At 39.9% G+C, this 17,230-nt stretch overlaps 1 protein-coding gene across 9 annotated transcripts in view; it reads right to left on the bottom strand.

The window, feature by feature from the left end:
• MECOM (MDS1 and EVI1 complex locus) overlaps window positions 1-17,230 on the bottom strand; it is a 468,461-nt gene that overhangs the window by 367,758 nt on the left and 83,473 nt on the right. The window lies entirely within an intron of this gene.

Below are 17,230 nucleotides of genomic sequence, written 5' to 3'. Positions count from 1 at the left end.
AATGTGATTTTTGAAGCTGATAGTAACTCGAGTTTCATGTCTCCTCTCTCTAAGTACTTGTTTGGCTTCTATATTTTCAGCAATTAAAATACAAGCAGATTAATTTTTTGAATTTTATCAAAGGATAATGATTCTACAGACTTGGAGGATATAGCCCTTTTAACGGAAAAAAGAAATTCCAACATCCCCTGCTGCCTATATCCAATTAGATGGTCTGTCCGGTGAAAGAAAGGGAAAGGCAAATTGATTACTTATGTGAGCCACCACAGAAGACTGGCTTCATCAGAGGTGGCACCTGCTTATGCCAGGGCTGAACTTGGCAGACAGTGGAAGCATGAATGCTTTACTCTAGAAGAGAATATATGCTACACTTCTGCCCTTGGGGACCTAGAGAATGATATGAAATGACAGGGGTACAATTGTAACATGCTGGAGCAAGAACGGTTGTAACCTACTGCTGTGCTGAACAAATTTAATGATTTGCTGTTAAATCTGTGCGACCCCAAGTTTTATTCCCACTCCTATGCCAGCCCAACTAGCTGACTTTCAGAAGCTATATTTTTGTTGTAAAGAGCCACCTATCTCCTGGTACCAGGCCTCAGAGAGGAACAAGACTGGCTGACAAATTCATTATAGGGGTGTCACCTCCTGCTTCACTGCCCTCCAAAACCATAGCTTGTGCTGTAGGGTAATGAGTAGACTTAGAAAGATCTACGGTAATGTGGCCCTCAGATAAATAATTTGGTCTAATTCCTCTCTCAGATAAGGAGGTAGTAGGAGTAGAGTTTTCAAGATACTTGCAGTGGTACATGCCCAGATGATATAAATCAGAATCAGGCACATTTTTACCATTAACCAATATTGTTGTTGTGAACACAAGTGTGAACACATCAAAAGGTAGGTCAGATGGAAAAAAACAGGAAAAAATAAAAGGAAAGAATATTTCAATCATTGAAAAGTTATGGCTCAAACCTCATCTCACTATTTTGACTGTTAAAGATGAAAGCAAATGCTTCTCTTCATCTGCTCTGACATCATTTTAACCTGGAAATCAAACAGTTAGTCAAAGAAAAGGCAGAAACATTCTTAAGTCTCAGCTATCATGAAGTAAAGTCATGAGCTGGTCCTACTAGAGCACATTTAAAATAACAAATAAAGAAAATGTGTCATTTTTAAAACAACTGAACAAATACCTTTGTTTATTCCATGCATGCTGGTGGTAATTTAAACTTCAGAAAATAGTAATTTCAGGCAGTTCTACTTGCTATGATTCACCACAGTGAATGATTCTTCCACTCACAGCAAATCGGGAAGTGGATCTGAATGGCTTATTTTCCTGCTCCAATAAACTATGACTAGTCATTCAACAGATTTTTCTTTGTTTCTTATTAGTTCACCACATAAAACAAATATGAAAAATAAAAGGAAAAAAAATGAATGGGCTGATGATCTCAAACTTATTTAGTCCTTCACATTTGTGTCGGAGCAGCCAGTCATCTGTCATCTATGCTTTTTCCAAGTTCAAGTAGACTCCTGTAACATGGAGCTCTACCTTTCCAGCTATTAGCCAAACTCAGTAGGATTCAAAGGCCTAATCAAAGACTTTGAAAAAGTTTCTGTAAGGGTTTCTTCTGACAAATTCTAAACTCCTGTCAAAGCAGGAGTGTGTGAAATATAAGAGATTTCATCTGTTGTTGTAGCATAAAGAAAATCAGTGTGACATCTCCCCAGTTTATTAAACTCATACCGTAGAATCCTTCCAGTTGGTATCTCAACACTAGTTAGCACATCTGGGATGTGACCCAAACTCATGGTTTAGACAAAACAAGGAGGAAGCCAGTTAGGCTGTCTGTATGTGCACAAAGTCTGGTGTGCAGGAACGCTGAGCATCCACAGCTCCAGCTGACTTCACATGGAGTTTTGGATGCTCGGCACTTCTGAAAAATCGGGCCCACATCATTCTGATTTAATTTTCAAAGTTTACAGATTTTCCGTAAGACAAATGTCCATAAAGCTCACAGCTGGAGATGGGAATACTGCAGCGTGTACAGTGCCCTTTAACCTGTTTCTATTCCACATGTCTATGTATCAGAGCTACCTGCATGCAACAAAAAAAGCAGAAAACTTTAGAAATGTTCAAGGTCAAACTCATAGGAGCAGCTTCCAAAATTGTGCATGCACATTTTTCTGCATGCAAAAAAAAAAAACAACAACAACAACAAAATCAACAAAACCTTTGAGAGTGCACATCGAACTTGAGCATACAAGTAACTGCAGGAGCAAAATGGCCCTTATTAATATGATTTGCAGCCCTTTGCAAATCTGGTTCTAAGTGTCTGGAGTTTAATTCACATTACAAAAGTAAGAGACTGTAAAGCACTCACTGTCTCTGCTGACTAGTGCAGTGTTTTACTGCACCTCATTTGGATGGTAATAACCAGGTCTACCAAGTATGATCTTGTAACTAGGTAAACACAGCCACACAGTTCTGGAAATGTTTTCTTAACTGGTTTCCTTTTTTGTATCCTTCCGTACCAAATACAAATACATCTCTTTCTCAGTAAGTCATAAAACATAACTCCCATGAGAGCTCTTAATACATTAATCAACTTTCCTGATGGATACATTTTAAAGAGAGACCATCTCCACTTCTATATTCAACAGTAAAGGCAAAAACCTAGTCCCAGTGAAGTCAAAGGGAGTTTGACATTGGTTACCAAAAGAGCTGAAATTTGGCCTTCAAAGTGTGTCACAGAACATCCTAGACAGTCGTCAGAGAACCACTTTGAAACTTCATTGTGGATTGCAGAGGGTTGTACCATCACTTGGGTCGACTGGATTCCAACCGAGCTCCATCATTGCCGCATCATTTTGTCATTGATTCTTCTTAAGTAGCGTCTTTTGTGGGCTAGCTTTTAATTCTGAAGATACTTTTTCATTTTGTACCCTTTTTGTTAATAGCTACAACCCATTGCTGGCCAGAAATGTGACTTTCAAGTGTGACATTTACAAGCAATATATATACATACAGTCCTCTCCTTGTGAAGACCAGCTTCACTCTGATTGTTCTTTGTGGTGGAGAATACATTTCTTTGGTTCTTGTAATATTCTTAAATGGCTAAAATGTATGGTTATGTTTTACACCTTCTCTGCATTATGCCCTAGGACCAAGTTGCTGACTGCTTAGAAAGTGCCCTGCTTCTGTACCTTGAAACGGCAAAATTATAACAGCTAATCTTTTCCAAATGGAAATGATTATCCCTTTGTTACTACAGAGGGTGCTCCTTGGCAGACAGCCCAGACTCCACAGGTAATGGTCACAATAGGAGGTGCCACAAAACACACTGGCACTTCACTGAAGGGGAAAAAAAGGTCAACGGTGCTATTTGTGATTGCATCACAAATGTTGTAGTGTAAATGCATCAGCAATTTGTCAGAGTGGCGAGTGACCTTTTCTGTTCACCTATGATTAAAGTAGCAGATTTGTTCATTAAGGTTAATAAACCAAATGGAAGATGGCTGGGTGCAGGGGATCCAAACATTTTATTAGCATGGGGGACAGGAGAAGGAACTCAGGGCAGGCCAAACCAGTTCTAAATCTGTCTCTCTCAACCTGTTAATCATCTATTTTCTTTCTATAAGTGAGTTTGGAATGTGGAGCAAATCATACTAAAAGATTTCTCCTCATTGCTGAATACTTCAGGAGCTTTAAGGAATTCAGCTTGCAAGCAGTGCTTCATTCAAGGCAGTTGATTAGTTCCACTGTGGAGTGCACTAGACAGGACAATAAGTGGACAACAGACACAGCAACTCATAGATTACTCTGCTGAGAGTTGCAGGTGTTTTTAGGATAGAATGAAAGGAAAGGAGGTTGGGTCAGTTCTCAGACTGTCTTCCTTCAAAAGATTAACATGAATAACTCTGAATTATGAAAATTGCTCTCATATATGTAAGTCAGAGAGTTTCTGAAATTTCAAATGTGCTTTGTTGGTTTTTTTCCTCTGCTTCTGACAGGAATGGAGATCATATCACATTAGTTTGAATCAGTGGCTGCACTAAATTGAACATGATTTCCTGAAGAGAAGGGACTAAATCCTCATCTGGTATAAATCAGCATAGCATTGAAATCAGTGGATCTATATCGATTTACATCACCTGAGGATCTGCCCCACAGTTTTTCCCTCAAAGACTTAACAATAGTTTCTAAAAGAAAAAGGCAAACAGCTTTGAAAGGGTTAAACTACTGTGTCCTTTTAAGAGAAAATTTCCACAGAAAGGTAAGAGCGTGCCTTCAATACACTGACAATTTGGATATATACAACAGAAAGGCCCAGGCTGAGAAAAGGAATGTTTGACAGACACCCAAGATCCTTTTGTTATTTCACAGAGATGGGCAAATTACATAAAATTGTGTAATTTTCATGATACAGGCAGCCAATTACATTGTTGGGGCCCTCGGTACCTTAAGTTTTTTCAGAAGTTCCAGCCAATATATTTTACGGCAAACTACTTGAGATGTCTTTCTCTACTGCACATACATTATCTTAATGGTGACAATAAGCAAAAAAGATACAGTGATTAAATGAGTATTTTTTTGGTTAGAAATATTTCACAGACGCTTATTTAAAAAATGGAGCTGCCACTAAGTTGGGACATTCAATCCTGAAACTTGCTGTGCTCCAGAACTGAGGCTGTATGTCACACTACTGAAAGAGACTTTTTTTTAAAATAAATAACTTTTGTTACTAAGCTATTAAAGCTCTATTCTACGCAACTTTGCAGGCCCCTGCAAGTCAGTGAGGAGGGGACTGAGATTAGAAGGGAGATGCCTTATTTGCAAATGTAGATGTGATATTTGTCCCTTCCTCCCATTTGTGTAAGGTTCTACTCCTGCCATTGAAGTCGATGGGGAACTTTCCACTGACTTCATGAGGAAGCGCAGGCCCTCAGTGAATCGACGTCAATGGAAGCTAGATGGCCAGCTCTGGAGGCCAAAGTCTGCTCTCCACAAACCAGGCATAGCACTGTTCAAGCTTCTCTCCACTTGCCTACCCCCACTGTAGCCTATAGAGGTGTTGCTTGCTTATGTTTATATAGAAATGTGTTAAAATGTAAGTAGGCCCAAAGTATTCCTAAAAATAGGCTTGACGATAGTCAAGCAAGGCCTGATAAAATATGAGTGAAGCCCAAGACAGCTCAAAAGCAAGTTAAAGATGAGTTGTTGTGAACATGCTTTGGTCCTCATTGGTTTCTATGAATGTTTTAGATAAAATGTTAACGTTTTGGAAAATGCTAACAGTATTGGTAGTTATTGGTATGGTATTTACATAAATGTTAATTAAGACAATGCTTGATTTTAAATAACCAAAGAGAAAATAGAAAATATGTAATGATAATAGTGGAAAGATAGATCTGGTAAAAGGCAGATTTAAGGTTAATTAATTAAGTGGCATTATTATAATTGATTATAAAAAGGGTAGCACACTAATTTTAGATTAGGCATGCCCATCCACCATCAAGGCCCTGTTAGAGAAAGGATTATCACCATTTTTCTCATTTAGGGACCAATCACCCCTAAATGCATCATTTCACCTTAGAATGTGAGTATAAATGCAGGGCTATACTGTAATGCCTGGTTGCTTAACTAATTATTTTACATGAAATAAAGTTTTTAAATTTATCACCATTGTGTCATTCACAGTCCTCCACTAAATTAATTATCTGTAACCACCCTGGAGCCTCAAACCTTAAAGAATTCAGTTTGGTTTTATTGTTTATTTTTAAATTACTAATTGGGAACATATAAACAAAAGGTTACACCATCAATGTCCTCAAGCCCAGGGCCGGCTCTAGGTCTTTTGCTGCCCCAAGCAAAAAAAATTTTGGCTGCCCCCCACCCCAGCCCTGGGCTCTCCCCCCTCCCACCAGTGCCCTCCCCCACCTGCACCCCCTGCCGCCCGAGTGCTGGGTTCTCCCTTCCACCCCATCCCACCCCCTGCTGCCCCGCGCTGGGCTCTCCCACCCGCACCCCCTGCCACCCCAGCCCAGGGTCCCTCCAGCTGGGGCTCCTGCCTCCAGGACCAGCCGGGACTCAGGAGGGCAGAGCCAGGGAGACCGCCCCGGCAGGGGGCTGAGGAGCCGGGGCAGGGCAGCCCCAGAGGGAGCGGAGGACCAGAGAGCGGGACGTGGGCCCCACACAGCAGTGCCCCTCCCTCTGTGGCCCCGCTGCTGCTGCTGCTGCTTCTGGCCGCCCTGGGTGGCTCGGGCTGCTTCTCCCAGCCAGCTATGGCTCTAGGGGGTAAGTGGTCACTAAAATGATCAGAGTAACGGAGAGAGAGCTGAATTTAGCAGGTCTGGCATAATACAAGGGCAAAAAAAAGCCTTTTGCAAGCTGTTGGGGAGAATTTACCCCTGTGCCAGTGCTGAGCATGGCATAGGGACTGAGGAGTCCACTGTGCCTCCCCGGTCCTGGGATAACTCCCAGCACGGTTAGGAGAGCTTTCATGCCTGACTGATAGCAGCCCCTATAGGAATAGTCAAGGTATACGAAAGTCCTGGTCCTACTCACTACACAGGGGGTTAGCATCTGGTGGGGAGATGGAGGTATTCCCTGGGAAGCCTTATGGCTGCTTTAGAGTCCCCTTAAGCCAGTGTAAAGGGGCTTTGGGACAGGGATGAATTCCGCCCATTGTGTTCTCCCCAACAGCTGCAGATTTCACATCCAAGACTCAACATAGCTGCATTTCACTGGTGAATTAAATGAAACTACCAGTGTAACTCCATGGACTTCAAAGGAATTACTCTAGATCTACTCACCTATAAAACAGAGGAGAATCTGATCTAATATTTCTCCTTTACCTCACAATACACACAGAAAGGCAAGCTGATATTACAGATCAGTGTTGGTTCCTTTCAAATGTGTAACAAAATTAGGAGAAAACTATCCTGACAAAGCATACAGTAGCACTGTGGTGCAGCACAATGTCAAAGTAACAGTGCCATCTGCACTGACTTTGATGGGCAATCTCTTTACCTTGACCCTTTCACATTTGGAAATCACTATTTTGCAGAGAAATGGAGATCAGGTGTGCAAATGACTGTCAGCTCATGGGCATGGCTCAGCACTTAGGAATGCATGAACGACAACAAAAATTACAAGTGTGCCTGAAGCCCCCTTGTGGAATGATGTTTTAAAACTATTCAGAAGAGAGACATTGTTTTAATCTAACTGTACTAGGGACTTATTTTTGAGCTCTTTAGGGGCCTGATCATGTGGGATACTGAATGCCTTAAACTCCCAGTGAAGTCAATAGGAACTGAAGGCACTCAGCAGTTTGCAGGATTGCACCCAGATTGACTGATTACCAAGAGAAGAATGTAGTTGTGTATCATATTTAAACATTAGCAAAATGTTTGCCTAAGTTCTTGTGATAGCATGACCCCCATGTTGGTTTTCAGAATTTTTGTTTTGTTTTATTTTAGAAAAAACTAGAATTTGTTTTGAATTATTCTTTTTCCTCCCCTTTGATCTAATTTTCTGCTGGATTCAGCAGTCATTGAATGCACTGTACTGTTCTTGTCTGTGCAAGCACTATTTTTACTCACCTGATAAAAGAGACTGTCGGGTATAAAGTTGCTTATTATTTCATTTCCACTGAAAAGGTCATTACGTTTTTCAAGATGCACTTGCAAATACGAAGAGCAATCCAGGACCTTGTAATTGGTCTATTTTCATACTCCAGAAGAAAGTATACTGGTTTGTAATGTACTTACCAAAAGCAGTACAATTAATATGTATTTTCCCCTTACATACATTTTATAGAGTACATAAAAAGTGCAAATTAAAAAAAAATACATTATTTTACTAAACTAAGAGGAAAACTTTTTTGACTTTCATGATGTACATATGGTCATTAATTTCAATGTCATATTATGGTTTTTGGCTGAACTGACAGTATGTATGTATGTATGGAAGCAAAGAAAACAAATGCATTTTGTATTCAAATTTATACAACTCCATACATTTTTATGCTGTTTATTTGAAAATTAATTTTGGCTTAGGCCTCAGAGACAGCAAATGTTGTCAAGATTTGAGGGCTACCTGAAAAGCCTTGGGGACAGCATTACCCTTATGCATAAGAAACAGCAAAATAAAATAAAAATAAATGAATTTCCAAATACGTCATAGCTAATCCCTTGAGCTGACCTACAAATGAATTATGGAGGTTTTGCTACAGGACTGAGTAGATCTTGTGATTTCATTGAGAGATTTATCTTATTTTCCAACTTATTTTCATATCTTATTTCCTTTTCTTTTAGAATTAGACTGTAAATAAAAGAGCTAAGACTGAATGAAGCTCCCTTTCACTGCACTCATATTGGATTGATAAATTAAAATGGTGAGATGAGTTTTGTATGACCCATCCTCGAGGATTTGGGAAATTTAGCCGATGCAAAACAAGGCATTAATTTGGAGAGGCCTAGCTACTTACAATGCTTAGTATTCTGACAATGATGAATGGCATCATTCCAAGCAAATGGTAATTTCACTTTTTGTGACAGTACTTTAGAGCAAAACCGACTTTCTTCACACAAAGAATTTGCAATCCTATTGAACAGAGGCTGTACCTGAATATCAGAAATCCTTCATTGTTTAAGTATCATCTGATATTCTTGATTGGCTACAGACTGAAGGTTGCAGTTGAATTAGGGAGAACGGAGGTTAAGTCCTAACCTTGAAAGATTTAGCAGCCATTGAAACACTGCCTTTGGGCACTTATTGGCCTGTTTTTATCAAAAAAACTTTTCAATTCAATGAGGGGAGGGAGAAAACACAAAACTTGTCACATTCATCAAGTGAAGCCACTGGAAAGACATCTACAGAAGAACACCCAAAAAGCATAATCTTTCAGAAGAGCTGATAGAAATGGTAATTGGATGGGATGAGGAATAATACTTCCAAAGCAGGGGTGGCAGAGAATATAGCTAAAAAATCAAGGTCACAAGAAGAGAATGCATCCTTTTTAACTTATTAAAACTTACACTTGGCTTTTATATTATGAAAAATATACCTGGTACCATCCACAATTTATTTCTTCACAAAGAACTTTTAAGTGAAAACAGAATTATAGATAGGCTGGGAGCAAGTTCTGTTTTAATGTACGTATAGCAAAAAGAAACTTATTGTTAATAGATATAATTCAAAGAAACTAACTGAAGAAGTTCCATATTATTTAGAAAGGTGGATCAGCCTTCAAAAACACAGAGCATCTTTAAATAAAGCATGTCCCTAAGGTACTCAAAAAGCCTCTTCTAAGATTGGCAAAGAGCACTAACATTGTCTCCTAAACAGGGAGCAGAAATGATGAATCATAAAAACTTGATTGCACTTCTTCCTGCATCCTTATTAACGAGCTAATCAGAGACTGTAAAGCAAGTGACATGTGTAAACGGATGAGTTGTACGTGGATGCTAGATTGTCCCATTTTTAATCTTACACAAACACCTCTGGCCTGAACCCTGAAGGCTTTTGGCACATTTTTGAGGTTTTGTGTCATGGGTACTATCCAGCTGGAAAAGAAGGGGAAATACTGAAGAGCTGTGTTGCTCTCCTTGGCTGAATTGCACGGATGCAGGTGTCTCCTTACTGACGGAGACATCAACTAAGGGGAAAAAAATCTGTGAAAGGTCAGTATCTGTAGACACAAAGAACACATTAGACTCCCTAAACAGTTAACAGAAAAGGCATTTACCACCAAAAGGCTTCCCCATAAAAAATGTGTAACTACTGGAATGAAAGAGAAAATGAAGGCATTTGTTAATTTTCCATATTCTAAGGAATTTGGCTGTCAGTGCCCACTAATCCAAGAAATATAACATTATATTTGTGAAGAACTCTCCAGCATGTAAAGATGAAAGACTCAGTTATGATTTGTGATGACATTTTTTCTCCCCAGCTCATGCACCATAGTTTAGGGCTATGGCACTTCTAGGATAGCATCGACCACTCCGTTTAAAAGCATTATTCCTTGCTGGTATGGTTTTCCTTTCCCTGAGATATCTGAAAAAACACCTTTGTCAAATAAATCTCAGGTCATTCCTTTCTCCAAAATAGTATATGCAACACACAATGGCGACAGATTGATAGAGACATGTTAACATGTTGAAAACTGCAGTGAAGGAATGTGTATGTGTGTGTGTGAGAGGGACAGAAAACTACAGTAGCAGCCTGAAAATACACAGTTCAGGGTGAAATGGACCATTTGTCCTTTTGAATCTTGACAAAATGTGGCACATCAATAAAGTAGTTATTGGGGTGCCTCATTGTGCCTAGGTGTTTGTGGACATATGGTATGTTTTACCATTAACTGCAAATTTCCTTCCTTTTATTGTTTTCTGTCACAAGCGTAATGTTTTCTTTCAGGTGGACGTGTGGTGTGAATGTATGTATTATTATTTGTTTTGCATTTCCCACCATCACCACCTTTGTTTGCAAGTGGGGGCTCTCTGCACATGTGCAGGGAGCCCTGAGAATCCTGACTAGTTTGTGGGAGCTTTAAGAACATAAGAACATAAGAACGGCCGTACTGGGTCAGACCAAAGGTCCATCTAGCCCAGTATCCTGTCTACCGACAGTGGCCAATGCCAGGTGCCCCAGAGGTAGTGAACCTAACAGGTAATGATCAAGTGTTCTGGAACAGCCTTCCAAGGGGAGTAGTGGGGGCAAAAGACATATCTGGTTTTAAGACTAAGCTTGATAAGTTTATGGAGGGGATGGTATGATGGGATAGCCTAATTTTGGCAATTAATTTGGCAATTGATCTTTGATTATCAGCAGGTAAGTATGCCCAGTGGTCTGTGATGGGATGTTAGATGGGATGGGGTCTGAGTTACTACAGAGAATTCTTTCCTGGGTGTCTGGCTGGTGAGTCTTGCCCACATGCTCAGGGTTTAACTGATCACCATATTTGGGGTCGGGAAGGAATTTTCCTCCAGGGCAGATTGGCAGAGGCCCTGGAGGTTTTTCACCTTCCTCTGCAGCATGGGGCACGGGTCACTTGCTGGAGGATTCTCTGCAGCTTGAGGTCTTCAAACTACAATTTGAGGACTTCAATAACTCAGACATAGGCTAAGGGTTTGCTACAGGAGTGGATGGGTGAGATTCTGTGGCCTGCATTGTGCAGGAGGTCAGACTAGATGATCATAATGGTCACTTCTGACCTTAAAGTCTATGAGTCTAAGTGATCTTTCTCCTGCCATCCATCTCCACCCTCTGACAAACAAACAGAGGCTAGGGACACCATTCCTTACCCATCCTGGCTAATAGCCATTAATGGACTTAACCTCCAGTTCTCTTTTAAACCCCGTTATAGTCCCAGCCTTCACAACCTCCCCAGGCAAGGAGTTCCACAAGTTGACTGTGCGCTGTGTGAAGAAGAACTTCCTTTTATTTGTTTTAAACCTGCTGCCCATTAAGACTTGCCATGGACTTCAATGGAAGCAGGATTGGGCCTCATACTTGCTGCTCCTTTCGTGCTTGCTTTTGTGTCCTCTTTCATGCTGCCTCTTATGCTCAGATCAGCCTATAAAAATCCAAGTCCGACAAGCAACCTCCTTCTCCTTTAAATCCTACCTAACACCTTAACACCCCGTTCCTTTGTCAAGTCTTCCCATGCTGATCACCACCAAGCAGTTAACCCTGGCCATTGCGTTCTTGAGCTTTTTATTTTCCTGGTTGAGTAGTACTGCAAACATCTTGAACCAAATTCAGCCCTGATGTAAAGGGAGTAAGTGCAGCCTGCTGTTTACACCATGTTGATTTTGGCCCCTTGCTTTTATTGGTGATCCTTGGAAAGAAAACAGGACATTCAAAATAAAAAAGCTGAGAAACTTGTGGATGAACCCTGAGGTTCTATCACAGTTTCTACTCAGTCACGGCAAAGGTAAACTCACATTGGCTTCAGTGTCTCAGTGAGTACTGAGTGGCGACTTCAAGAGTTAGCTCCTTGGCTCTAGTAGCATGAACAGCATGGCCTCATCCAATGCAGGCAAGCTGAGTCTTTAAAGAGGTTACACTGACAGTGATGAAAGAGACGGGTATTTATGAGCTTAGCATTTTTAGACAGGTTTTGACTGCAGAACTCAGAGAAATAGAATATGTTTATGATACAGAGAAAGAGAACTGACATTTTACACCCACAAAAGAAATACTAGAAAAATCCCCAAACTTTTCCTTACTTATTGAGGGCCAGATCCTAAAGTTTCTTCTCAGCAATTTCTCAGAGCTCCCTTTGACATCAATGTATGCTTTGGCTGAGTAAGAAGCTCAGGATTTGACCCTGGGACATTTAGTAGTCAGTGTCTATTTGCTGTATGTGGTCCCAAAATATACCAAAGTGTAGGTTAAATCTTGACTATAACATACTGTATGTAAGAAAAGTAAACATGACATTATTTGTAGCAGTGGTGGTGGGGTATGTGATCTTCAAAAAAAATCTGTTTTGTGGGAAACCACTGAATTAATTACTAGAGAGCATAAAAGGGGTATATTCTACAATGATTTCAGCATGCCACTGTGAATTTATTCATCTGCCTAATACCCACCTGTCTAGCTATTCATCCATCTAACCAGATATTAAGGCATCAATAATAACCATTGAATTTGGAGCAAGACTACTAAAATTCCTGCAGACTATCTGCTTATTAATAAATCACAAACTGTTATTTTCATTTATACACAATATGAGCCCAGCCACACGACATTGTATGTTAACAACCATTATTTAATTAACAGATGAAGAAGCCCTTAAAGCTGCACTGGCAGATTTTGAACTTGATCTTCTATCATTTGATGTCATGCAAGACCAGATAAATGACAAGTATTTCAAGAGTCTGCAAAGGCCCTTTAGAACAGCTGCACAGTCTTCACCCCTTCTTTACAGCAGGTTTCTCACTTAAGAAAAAAACACGCTTCATTACATCGCCTCTTACTTGAGCTGCAAGGGTCTATTCAAGGAAGATAAGCCTCTTAGAAATGAAGTAGCGTTGAATTTAGGTTTTGAGTGACAGCAGGAAGGTTTATCCATTCAACAGACAATACTGCTTTCTCTGCATTAATCTAGGAGGCGGACAATGATCTGTTTTTTAGGCCGCATCTCATCTCTTTCCCACAGCAGAAGGTGATTAGAGTTAGGAAGCAGGGACTGTGAAAGAAAACTGAGCACTATCTCTCCAGCCCTCCTGTTTCCTGAATGGGTAGGAGGGAAGTTCTAGGCCAAGTGCATCAATCACAGATTCACAATCAGGATGTGCTGGTTTATCAGTTGCTGACCAAAAGGCTGGCAGGTGAGGGTACAGACAGCGTGACCCTGGCAAAGTAAATCATTGTTATCTTTGTAGATAAAGACATGAACATGATGGAGTTTCATAACTGTGTGTGTCCCCTGTCTATTATAAGTTTGGAGGGAGGGGGAAATAACTCCCTGGCATGAGCTTAGAGTACGTAATAAGTGTCAATTAATACTTTTCACTGCACAGGACTGAATGTTATCTTATCAGGTAAGAGTGTCAAGATTTCTAGTTACAGCATCTAGTATTCACAATAATACTACTTTGTACTTATACAGCAGCTTTCACCAAAGGACCTCAAAGCACTTGCAGAAGTGAACAATATTAACCCTAGTTTACAGAGAGGGAAACTGAGGACAGGACTGGCTCAAAATCATACAGAGAGACAGCAACCAAATCAAGAATAGAATCAGGAGTCTTGACCCTCTCAGCCACCTCTTAACTCTTCCCTCTGTGGAATTTGAAAATAGGTTGGGTGAATCCCAACAAAATCATTTCATCTTTTGGTCTCATCATATCTGTTTTCTGTGTTTAAGAGATGTCCACATTCAGCAAATGTCTCCAGTAAAATGTGTCAACTACCAACAGACCAGGTAGTAGTGCAGCCATGACCAGCTCCAAAAAGCTAACTTCAGTTTATTTCCTCTTTCTGAAATCTGCCTCCAGTTAGTTTTTAAGAAAGTATTCACTTATCATGCATAAGTATGAATTAATATGAGAAGCAAACATGGAAATGTAATTAATTATTTACACAAAATGAAAGTTATATTGTTCAGGGTTTACCAGCTGACCTGTAAAATAATCAATAGATTGTATTCATAAATCGCCAAAAAATAACCACTGCATTTTGAAATTTTCTTTTGGCAATCACAATAGCACTTACATCTGCACAGTGCTTTGCAGTATTAACTAATGACACCTCACAACCGTTAGCATCATTATCCCCATTTTACAAATGGGTAAACTGAGGCACGTATATTAAATTATTTGGCATCAGAGGGAGTTAAAATCATAGTCAAAATTAGAATTCAGAAGTTCCTGGCTCCTATTTCTGTGCTTGGATCACACATCTCTTTCTGAAAACATTCTAACAGAATAGTTTATTGACCGAAGGATGGAATATAGGACACATATTCCATTTTTAAAGCCCATTTGGTTCATAGTACCAGGGTTTCTACATCTCCTTTCAAGCCCTCATGTTTTAGTACACAGTATTTAAGTTTATGTACATCCTCTCCACACACTGGCAAACAGTGCTGAGATTAGGTTCAATTAAGGTGACCAAATGTCCCGATTTTATAGGGACAGTTCCAATTTTTGGGTCTTTTTCTTATATAGGCTCCTATTACCCCCCACCCTCATCCCGATTTTTCACACTTACTTTCTGGCCACCCTAGGTTCAATATGGAGATCACAGCTAGATAAATAGTTAGTACAGCATATGCCAACTCAAGATTATCAAAAGCTATCGAGATGTGAGATGGGGGTGGGGAAATCCACACCCAAAATATAATGGAAACAAACATACTTGTAATAAATAAAATTACAGCTAGGAATCAAAATGCAGCTACCATATCTATTCTTTCGCTGCAAACCATTTGAAGACACAAAGGGCCTATTTATGTCTAACAGCAATAAAGGCTTGAAAGAAACGATTAGCAAAAAATGTCCTAAAAGAATTTGTTAACACTTTATATAATGCCCTCTGGACATTATTTTTCAAATGAGCAAGTCCTGTACAAGATATAACACACTGTCTGTCCCATGAGGACACAGTTGTACCCTTAACTGCAGTCAGAGGAAAGAGAGTGAGGGGAATCCCAGAAGTGCTGAGTAACTTTTAAGGGACAATATAGCAGCCTTTGTTTCTGTTAGCGACAATCTACAGACCAAAATGAACCATGCTCCAGCAATACAGCAAATGTTACACAAATAGAAAGAGTATTAACGCTTTCTCTCTTCCCCTTTTCGGGTTAAGCCTGTGTAACTGTGCTTTGGTGAATGGCTTTTTGTTATTCTTATCTGTGTGCCTCAAAATTCCTCAAAACACATCTGTCACAGCACAGCTTGACAACCAGCTCCTAACAACTCCTGTGTAGCAGTTCTCCTATCTCACCCCAACCTCCCAGGTGGGAAAAAAGTTAGCACAAACATTTCTTTTGCATCAGATGCTGTCTAGTTTGCCTAATCAGCACCTACCTAGTTAGACATTACTTTTGCCTCTTCACAATCCCAAGTAGATCCCTTAAAAAAAAACAACTAATTGCTTCATTTCAAGATGTTATGTTTAACCTCAGGAAATGGTACTATAGACATTGCAAACAGCTTTCTGGTTGTTTCAATCACTACCATATTATAAAGTATAGCCAGTTAAGAATCCTATTCATTTTCTTGCCTTGTCATCTTGATCTTATTTGAATGTCTGGGGAGCAGGAGGTGCTTAACTGGCCCTGGATTTCAGAAGTCGGGGAGAGTCTGTGCAATGTGTTGGAGACACTGAAAGTTTTCATTTTGACTCCTTAATGAGACTGACCTTTGACACAGGCTGATGAGTTCCATACCTGTCCTGGTGTGTTTTCTGAAAACATTTGACACTGGTTGCAGGTTTGACGGGGATATGACTAATGAAGTCTTAGTATAAAAATAATGGGCTGCAATTGCAAGTCATTTGTGTGAAACCAAACTCCTTAAAAACTTGTCTCTGCTCACTTTCTGTTTTCTAAATGAGTCAATAATATGAATCAGATGGCTTGAAGGAATAGACCCCCAAATATTTCCTCTCTACCTTCTATAAATTAGCTGCCATTTTGTTCAATTTTTGTTGCCTCCAGGCATAGTTTAAATTGGACTATAGTTACTAAATTGCTGGAGCTATTGCAAAATGTGTAGGCTAATACATAATACCTTGTTTTTGTTAAATGTATAGTAACAGCTCTTCTTGTGAGGTCAAGAGGCCCACGCTGCTACTATTCAGAACGCATAACAATTTTATGTAAAGTACTAGGGAGTCAGACAGGCGTATTTGTTTCTACTGCAAGTTTTAGGTAATCAAAAAAATTACAGTGTTTTCACCATCTCCTTCTGTTTTGTTGGGAGGGTGGCTGCCCTGCTGCTGTACTTTTCCTGCTTAACCCATTCACTGCTGTAGGAACTTTCATATGTCTTTGGGGCACTCCTCTGCAGAACATTTTCATTTTAGTGAAACACCAAAAACACCTAGCACTCAGAGCCCCATTAAAGAAGCCTGGTTCCTAGACACCAATTTGGCTCACCATCCATCATTAAAGAATTTGAATTGTCTTCCTAATTAATCCAGTATAACATAAATCTAATTTCCTGGATTGCCATTTTTAAATGTGGTGAATGTCATGCTTAGAAAAAGTACTGGAAACTGAAGCCTTCTACTTTATCCACAGCGCAAACAGCAGTGCTGCAAATTTTGTCCTGAGTTTTGCAATGTTTAGTATTTTTTCTTAAACCCTTGGCCCCTGGAGTCATGTGAATACAGAAGAATCTCAGCTTTCTTTAAGTAAATTTCTAGCCTTTATGACTGGAGATAAAAGCTTGGAGGTATAATCCAAGTGCTCCCAAATAGTTCAACAACAAAAAGACAAATAAAAAGTACCCCACAGTATTTTTAATCTTATGATTTTAAAACCAATTTCATGATTTTTGAGTGCCAGACCCAAGATTTTTGAATGCTGGGGTTGGCAATACTGGGACAGTGGCTATGTAAGCTTCCCCCCACACTGTGCTGCCAACATGCTTCAGACCTGTCCTGGCAACTGCCAAGGGGTAACAATTTTCACACCCTAGCCTTCTCTCACATGAACACGCAGCAACAGTACGTATCACACACGCACAAATCCAAAACAAAACACTC

Source organism: Mauremys reevesii, linkage group 9 (genome assembly GCF_016161935.1).
Source record: "Mauremys reevesii isolate NIE-2019 linkage group 9, ASM1616193v1, whole genome shotgun sequence".
NCBI classification, from domain to species: Eukaryota; Metazoa; Chordata; order Testudines; family Geoemydidae; genus Mauremys; species Mauremys reevesii.
This window is presented reverse-complemented; position numbering and strand designations above follow the sequence as displayed.